Below are 9,796 nucleotides of genomic sequence, written 5' to 3' on the forward strand. Positions count from 1 at the left end.
GGATTTAGTGCCTCCTCGCCCAGATCGAGCACTGGTGACAGTTTTCAGTGTCAGGTAATGGATTCTGTTACGTCCCCACATGAAGGCTAGGCGAAGAGGGTGGGGGACAGTAACAGTTGGATCCGGGTTGAAATGAAAAGGACGCCAGGCAGCAGTGTTTAACACAAAATAAATCTTTATTATAATTAATATAATAATTAAATATATAAATAGAATTGGCCGCTTCAACTAAGAAAACAACTATAAGGCTTCAACAGAAAAAGACAGCAACGCTGCTATTAGCAATAACCAGGCAGGCCAAACCAAGAAATGGAGGCCGCCGTCACTTAAGCAAAACCACTGCCCAGTTGAGCTACTCACAACAAGCCACGCACAGTGGGGCTGGTCACACACACAGCAGGCCTTTTCCACACCTAGACCAGACGCGCACACGCACTGACCAGCACAGAGGAAATCCACCAGCAGCCTCTCCCACATCCACACTGCTCTCCTCCAGCTTATATCACCTCTGAGGGTAATTGGTGGTAAACGAGGGCAGATGAGCAGCAGGTGTGTCCTAAAGGAGAAGGCAGGGGCAGAGAGAGACAAGGGGAGGGGCAAGAAAGAAGGAGGAGGAGAGGGAGAGGACAACACCACGCCCACACACTCCCACATCCTCACAGGATGTAACAGATTCATTTGTATATACATTCCTACTGCTTTTCACACAAGTGGTCACGCTTTATAATCCAGTTCCAAAATCACTGGTACAGTCTTTAGAATATAAGTGAAAGAAAACAGTAATTTACAAATCATTATCAAAATTTAATCCCGTGTGCAGCTTGAAAACAGTAGTTTCAGTACTGTGTGTCTAAACAATGGAAATTTATCTTAGAGTTTATCAGGCATCTAAAGTGATATTGTATGTAGTTGTCATGTGTTACTCTATAAAAAGCTTTGAAATGAGTGCTCATTGAAAAAATAAAGCAGTCCTGCATATTAAGCAGAGTATCCAAGAGTATCCAAAGCAGATAACACAGTTCAGCCTCAGGGTGGAGCCAGAGCTACAACAATGGTGTTAGCAAGCATACTGTATATGAGTTTATCTCAGGGGCGATTCTAGGATCAGAGCTTTGGGGGTGCTGAGCACCCAGAGAGCTGCCCAGCCAGGCAAGATAAACTTTACACGTCACGATGAGACTTCTTCCCCGTCTCTGTGAGTCCATGCATCCTTAAATGTCTCCAGTTGTCCCGAGTTCCCTCTGACTGTCTCCTTGGTGCATTTAAACCCCTGTTCCTCCCTGTCCTCATCGTCTGTTCATCTCCGCTATCAGTCACCATCTCTGTGCAAGTCTGCAAATTTCTTTATTAAATCATAAGATTCTTAAATTCATCAAGTCTCTCTCTGCCTGGGTCCTCGTCACAAAACATGACATCACCGTTTTGTACATTTTAACACGACCCCCACATTTGTGAAAGAAAAGCAAAACACTTTTTTGAGAAGTCTGTAACAAAACCATCAAATCTGATAAAGGTTATTTAAATGATGCTCATAGTGAGTAAGAAGTAAACTGAGTGCATGTTTTGGACAGAGATTCACTTTTAATGTGTATGTATAATATAATACAGATACATAAAAACACTCCCAAAACAGAATAAATTATTACAAAATATTAATAAAAAACTATAAAAATGGAGGCAACTTTGCCTGTGGTAGAATGTATACAATGTATGAAAAAATCTTTACTGCAGATACTAATTTAACTAATTTAATAATACTAATTTTGTGTTGTAAGATTTATGAGTTTCATGCTTTCATAGTGGTACTTGGGAGAGCTTGACATTTTTCTCAGGTGGTACACACTGTAAAAAGTTTGAGAAACACTGATAAGTGTTTCTCTGCCGCATAAGTCTGTATGCGGCAGTCATACAGACAACTGGACAGTCCAAAAGTTGGCCTACCTATTACTGGCTGAGGTTTTAGGAGAGTTGTGGCTGAACCACATAAAAATATATCATTAATTTTAATCTCCCCAATCAATGATAATGTTATGTTGGAATGTTGTTAAAGAGGGTCAAAAATCTTTCAACCCAGTTTGTTTTGCAGATTCTGTACAGCAGCTTTAATATAGGGAGGACAAAACTTCCAGACTGTATGAGTAAAATCAGGTTTTTTCTCTTCGTCAGTTTAATAGTTTCTGTTGTGCCTGTCACTGTTCCCTGTCTGTTTTCTTACCTGGTTCTTCCTGACCTTCTACTTTCTCCTCACGTTCCCCTCTTTCCTCTCTCCCTCTTTGGACTGACAATCATACACAAATAGATTGTATTCAATTAGATGAAAAAATTACATTAATATGAAAAAAAAATTTATTAAGATCACTAACGAAAAGTCCTCTCTCAGTGTACTTTCAACCAAAAGGCAAATAACCAAACCACATGAACATCTAATAAAAGATATAAAATATTGAAACACTGATCCAACATTATCCTTTATTGATGGATCATTTGTTCTTACACTTTTACCTGAATGTGGTTCCTGTTTTTGAAAAAACTTCCTTATATCCATCATGAACCTGGCTGTCTCTCTGTACACACACACACACACACACACACACACACACACACAACAGGAGTTATAAGGTTAATGGGCATTCAGTCAGTTAGCTAGTTATTATCCATTTCAAACAGGACAGTGGTAACAACAGCAGGCTACGGACAATTTTAAGTTTTAGATTTTAAATAGGCTGTATACATTTCAGTGGGAGCAACAGGACGGTCAGATGTCGCTGAATTTACTACAGAGTAGGACGGATTGTAGGGTAGCAAACATCATTGGAAAACACGTTTTCAACACTGCAGGTTACCTGGGTGTAAGGTTTTTCAGCTAAAAAGAAACATGACTCCTATCTAACTACATAAAGAGTAACTGAAGGTTAAATGCTGCTAATATGTCCTGTTTCACACCAGGCACTCCACCTCCTCTCCGCTGCGTCTCAGCTGGCTACCATCGCTCTGGCAGCAACGACCCTAGAGCCAGAGTGGGGGCGAGCTGGAACAAACCATTTTGGGAGGGGGGAGGGGTTATCTATACTTTTGTTGTTAAAATGTTCCGTCTCAACCAAGTACTGTATGCTTTTTATATTTTTAGTAGTGTGTCACACAAACAGCAAATATTGTCAAAAAAAAGTAAGAAATCTTTGGGGGTGCTTTGATTCATTTTGGGGGTGCTGAAAAAAAAAGGAAAGTAAATAATGAATACATGAAAGGCCAAGGCTTTATCAGTGAACTGTATGAATATTACAGCCATGACAGTCATTCATGCCTCAACAAAAAGCAGTCATTTAATATTCAGTGCTAAAACAAATACACTTTTCTTTAAATGTTTGCTTAAAGAAGGTTGTGAAACATTAAAAATGATAAATAAACAATAATCATTTTTGGTTAAACTGGGGGGAGGAACACAAGTATTTCAGCAGAAACCAAACAGGCATTCACGATACTCAGTCTAAAACAGCAAGACGTAGAGAAAACACACACAGACAAATAAAGAGAAAGACCGCAGACAGGAAAGATTTGTAACCGACACAGTCATGTAACCTATGTTGTAAACATCAAACTCACATGATCTGTGTGCTCTACACGTCCTATTATCATTCTCAGCTTTCAGCCTAATTTTTGAAATGTTTCGAAATGTTTCATACAGTCATGCCACTTATGAAGTCACTAACATAGAGGTTTTTGGGGGAGTTTTTAAATGATGAAGAATAAAATCCACTAAATCCATTGTGACAGAAATGTGAAAATTTTATTTGCTACTGTCAATGACATGAAATCATTTTTTTTACTAACAGTTGGCAGTAGAGTCTTAAAAAGTCAAGACAACCCTCCAGCAAATTAAATGAACATTCAAGTATATCATTAGTACTGAAGGCCAGCCTCTGCTTTCATGCAGTGTCTGACTTAATCCTATAGTACACTTAATGCTGTATTTGTCACACTGATGCCTGTTCTTTTCTATGCCATATTTGTATAGAAGGCAGGGAGTTTCCAGAACAGAAGCATGCCACCAAATATTAATTATTGCAGATGAATGGAGTTTTTTCAGTCTCTTGTGAGATCCTAACGAATAATAATTTCATTTCTCTTAACTACAAGCGTATATTCTCAAATGTGTCTTTCTTCCACTTAAATGTTATATCTGGAAGGTCCTGATATTTTAGAGGTCCACAGTGTTGACCATGCAATTATGCCTCATTCTTATGTTCTTCCTACGAGAGTAAAAAGGACGCTCTGAAGCCCTTTAAATTCCCAGAAACGCCCACATACGTACCACCTCAAAACTGCGTTAAAGTACTTGCAGTATAATGTGTAGTTTCTATGTACAAACAATGCTTTGTTCTAGCCAAATGTGAAGTGGAATTCGGAGTAGGGTGCAGATGTGTGAGAAAAGAAAGTCCTTCAAAAGAGTGATTCACTCAGCGTGGAATGATGTCCTGGATGTTTGGTAGTAGAAAGTCTGTAATCATGCGAAATGAGACAAACACATATCTCTGCTTGTGCCAGCCAGACAACAGACCTGCCCCAGCACGCTCCTTACAGTCTATATGAGAGTGGAAGGAACAGATGCCACACTGTCTGTAGTGTTAATGCTACTCCTACCACTTTGGGGATACTGAAATGAATTGCAAAATAAATGCTCATTGGGACTAGCAATCAATACAAGAATCAATAAACCATGTGTGTGAGCTCTGCCTTGTGTTCGAGGTGTTTCCAGGCAGTTTTATGGGTAGGCTAATTCTCAGTGCTGCTGTGAGATGTCTTCTCTCTTTGTTCTGTCTCTCATTCTAATTCACATACATGTCACTCACATCACATCATCACAGCTAGACTCCACCAGCTGGCCTCAAGTCAGCTGCACAACCATCACCATGGTGATAAAGCCCAGCAGATGAGGACCCGTGTGTGGTTTACTGCTTGTGTGCGACACTGCTTTAATAGTGTTTTAATAATGCATAGGGGCAGACTTCTCTGTGCGTATGTGTGTTGTTGTGTGTCTAGCCCCCATAGCCTGCAGATCTTCTGTCTGACTTCAAGATAAAGAGGAAGAAGAAGAAACAGAAACAGAAATGAAGAAAAACCCCATTAAACTGTCTGAGCTGCACTTCACACTTTATGTGCAGCACATAATATGCTGTTATTACATTTTACTGCGGGTGTTCAGACAGCCTAGGTGAGGACTGCAGAGGAAATAAACGTAAAGAGGAGAAAATACACCAGATAATTTCAGCATTAATGATGATGAACAGCGGGCTGTAAGAAACAAAACATTGAAATGAGAGCGCAGAAATAAGGCACTGTACTCCCAATAGTCTGCTAAAGGGTGGAGGCTGCTATCAAACAAAGACAACAAAGAAAGTTTGTTTGTTTTTGGTTTGTTTGTTTGCTTGTTTGTTTGTTTGTATTGAAACTATACCTCCACTGAATTCATGTTAGCATAGAAATATTTCCTATGCATATTTTTCTTTGTAAACTTCACAACTGAATTCCTCAGTTTGAATGTTCCAAGTGAATAAGTTAATTCTTATCTTTCATTTATTTAAGTGGTAAGGTGAATATTTTGTCTGTTTGTTTTGCTATACATAATACACGCTCTAATTCACAATACTAATTATCTTGCTACATGTGGTCTATTGTGTCTCTTCTCACACTTCCTTAATTCGTCAACCTCCCCCACCTCTTCTCTAAGCACAATGCATTTCTGCATTGACTTCACCTCCACAGAGTCAAAGATGCTTTCATTTATTGATTTGTTTGCTTGTGTTACAAAGACAGTGACCATATTTATTTTGTGTTAGGCTGGGGAAGATTAAATCAATAATCAAACATGACTGTTTTAGTTGATACATTTAAACTCCTGTTGTTATATATGGGTCCACATATAGCATTAGCTCAGACTAGCAAAAAGCTAAGCTAACGCTCTGTGGCATTAGCTACATGTTTTAGTCTTTCACCAGCTCTAGCTAGCTTTGATACACAGTACTGTGTATTGGACTGCATTAACTGAAATACACCACTGTCTTATCTAGAAGAAACAGTAAGAGGGAGATGGATAACTTTCTGAGAAGTATCTTTATTGTTCACACTTCATCTCTACCACCACATACAATTTCCTCCCTCTGAGCCCATGTCCATGAACTAACCAATCAGGAGCTAGAGGCTTTCAGACTGAGATAAAGGTGTGGAAACCAGTGACAGACATTTAACACAAATGGCAACCTTTATACATATATGGTGTCCATATCCTTTACCATTATCTACTTTCATAATTGGACTTGAAGCATCTTGTACAGCTTCTAATTTAAAATCACTAACACCACATTCTCATGTGCTAAATGTGTCATATGCACACAATGTCAAAGATAAGTCTTCACTCAGAGACACCCAGGGGCCCCAGCGAGGAACGTGGTAAACTGTAAGTTATCTTTTCTAGACACAAGGTTTCCTTTCAGTCATCAGACACACTTGTCTGGTGGCTGGACTGCAGCTGTGTTTGGTTTCATATATTGTGCTACTTATTACAGTTTTTATTTTGCACAATTCTGAAATTCTGAGTTCAAGTTGTTAGAACGATGAGCAAAAATTTTCACATTTTCTTGCTTGTGCAAACAATTTGTGACATGTCACTTTGACTTGTCACTTTGTGACAAGTTATTATGAGCTAAGTAGCTTTATTCTCCAAAAGTTGTCATCACAGTACTCCATCGGATATGCAGAGGACATTTTTTAAGATATGGTTTTTCTTGCAAAACAAACCTCTAGATTGAGCATGAAAAAGTGTGCTAACAACAGATGTGGCAAACACAGCATATTTTCACTTCTTGGATTGCAAGAGGAAGGATTCACTGCTTTAATTATGAGAATCTGTTGATCTGGCGCTATATGTGGTGATTCTCAGCAATATTTTGCTATTGTCAAGAAAAATGTGTAGAATAAGACTTTTAGGAACTAAAAAATGGTGAACGCACTTACTGACAAAACTAATGATTTTGACTTTTCTGGTTTCCACAATTTCACCTGAAGTGGACGTTTTAGTACATGTGACTTGTTCCGATTGACCTCCTGAGTGAATTAGTGTGTCCTGCAGTTTAACAATAGTGTTTTGTATGAGCTGCTTTGAGTTTCCAGAAACGTACCCAATGGAGTGAAGTTATACTGCAATATTTTTCTTTTCTTTTCTTTATTTTTTTCCAATATGCAGTGCACACTGGCTTCCTAAGAAAGTTCTGCTTACATTATTGTGCAATAGTTGAGCACTATTGGTCCAGCATACAATTGAGGATAATACTGTTAGTATTGTTGAAACTGCTATCAATGGAAATGATTGCTTGGAAAAACTTTAGGTTGCAATTATATGATTTCACCTCGTGTCACATCATTTGGAGAAGGACCTGCTGCTGCTTCATTCTCTCTGGTTGTTTCTAAAAGGAAGTTAGTGGTTTAAAGTTGTGCTCAGCCATTTTGATAGATATAGTTTCATATCTGACAAGTTTGTTTTTGTTTGTTTTATTCCAGGCTAGCATTCCAGCCAGTGGTACCCTGGGTAGTCTGTTCTACTTTTCCTACAACCAGGAAGCCTGTATGCAGTGTTGATTTCCATTACCCCCAGAAGTTGGATGTCTTATCTGGGAGTCATTCGCAAGTTGTCCACTTTCCACTCAGTGACTCGCTTCTAGCGGTAAAGTGAGAAAAGCAAGAAAGAATCGAATTTGTTTTGTGCTTTAGCAAGGTAGAGCCATTTGTGCATCATTAGAAAGACAGCACAGTGTTTGTTTTTTGTGGTTAACCCCCCCCACACACACACACACATACAGCTCATTCATGGATCATGCCTATGACTTATTTAGCAAGTCACAAATACACGAAATACACAAAGGTTGCAGTAGAGATTACAAGTTTTACAGTTCTACTGCTGTTTACAGATCTGCTGCATTTGATCTCGGAATTTCTGAGTCCCAGTTTCCCACAAGTTTGACTTGCAGCTCCACCAACCACAACTTCACAGTCCAAAATGGCAGTAGTGCACATAAACATTACTAAAACTGTAAAAACTTGTACAATGCACTACCACTGTTGCACAGTTGTGACCAGGCTTCTTTTGTGAACTTGTGAGTGACATCATTCCGACCGCCGACAACTGCCTTCAGAGTCAATTGGGACAAAGCACAGAATGCAAGTGCCTTAGCCCCATTTACAAAGCCCAATTAGCTAATTATGTGTCAGGAACTAACAGCTTTAAGTTAAACTATCTTTGTTGTATACTCATTTGAATAATTATTTTAAAAATGGTGTGAAATGTACTGAGGTCAGATGAACTTGTGGCAAGTCTAGAACTGATTGAGGACCCTGTTGTTTCTGTTGCAAAAGCTAGCTTCTCTTTTATGACAGAGCTATAAAGTAATTATTGTGAACCCCAGAAAGCTTTGACCATTGTTGCTTAATTTAACATAAAAGAGGGCCCTGTGAGAAACATCAAGACCAAGAGATCACAGGCTAACATAGTCTGAGCAAGACTGAAAGTGAGAATTAAATTTCAGAACACTTCAGATTTAGGTCAAGATGGTCGAACTAGTTACTAAAGTGAAACGTCACACAAGGTGTGGAACAAGAAAAAACTTGTCAAGGCCTCGCATGTAGCTAAATGTGTTGTAGTTGTTAGAGCCTTACATTTCTGTGCGCACAATGCAACAGAATGCCTTGGCAAGTGTCTCATTCCAAGGTGGTGTGTGTGTTTCCCCTAACACTGCTGAGTATTTGCACAGTTACTTTTTATTGTGTTGGCAACATGTTTGTTCCACAATAAGACTTGAGCTTGAAGAGGATTTTCTTTTGGATCTCATTCTTTGGTAGCTGCTGGTGGGAAACCATAATTGCAGTATGACTGACTGAAACACTTTTTTTGCTTGTTTGTTTTTCCTGTGAAGCTGACATTTGCGCAACATGACATTACCGTGTGCATTGTAAAAGTATTTGTCTTACAATTCAGCCTAGATTCTGACTGCATTTGGAGCATTCCACAGGGGATACTATTACCCAATCAGGGGGCAGAATACGCAGGACATTACTTGTGTTGGCAAACATGATCAAACATTTCCTCCTCTGCTGCACCTTAGCCGTTTAGCACAAAGCCTTTAATAGGTCATGTATTTAGGGAAGGACTTCAGCCACTCACATAGTCTGTTATGGTTTTGCATAGTGATGGAAGATAAGATAGCTAACTTTCGCAGATGCGTAATCGTCTGCTAAGTCCTACTTTGTCTAACACTGCTGCCTCTCATCAGCATTTTCTTCCTCTTCTCAATTGTCTGTCTGGCACCCATTAACCAGCTGGATTTGCACTCTCACCACTACTTTCAAAACTGCACTGCACTTCTCAATGACAAAGGTCTTTCACTTTGAGTTCTGTTCCTGTTTGTCCTTTGTGTTTGTCTTTGGGTGTGTGCATGATTCCAAGCACACCTGCCAGCGCACACACAGTGAGCCCTTTATTACCTTAACCCACGCAATGCAGCTGACAAACTCAGCTCCAGACAAACACACACACATGCACGTATTACCAACCAATCATGCAGACAGTTAAACTGAAAAGAGGAGCCAGGTGCTCAACCAAGCCATTTCCTTCTCTCTTTCTCATCTTTCTCCCTTCTTTTTCTTCTATATTTGTCTTTTCAGAGGAATACAAAAGCTTAAATTTGATATTTTAAGAGGTATGCAGTGGAAAATAGGTTTTAAATTGTTTCGTGAGTACAACAAATGGTAT

The sequence above is a fragment of the Oreochromis aureus genome, linkage group 1 (genome assembly GCF_013358895.1).
Source record: "Oreochromis aureus strain Israel breed Guangdong linkage group 1, ZZ_aureus, whole genome shotgun sequence".
Taxonomy (NCBI): domain Eukaryota; kingdom Metazoa; phylum Chordata; class Actinopteri; order Cichliformes; family Cichlidae; genus Oreochromis; species Oreochromis aureus.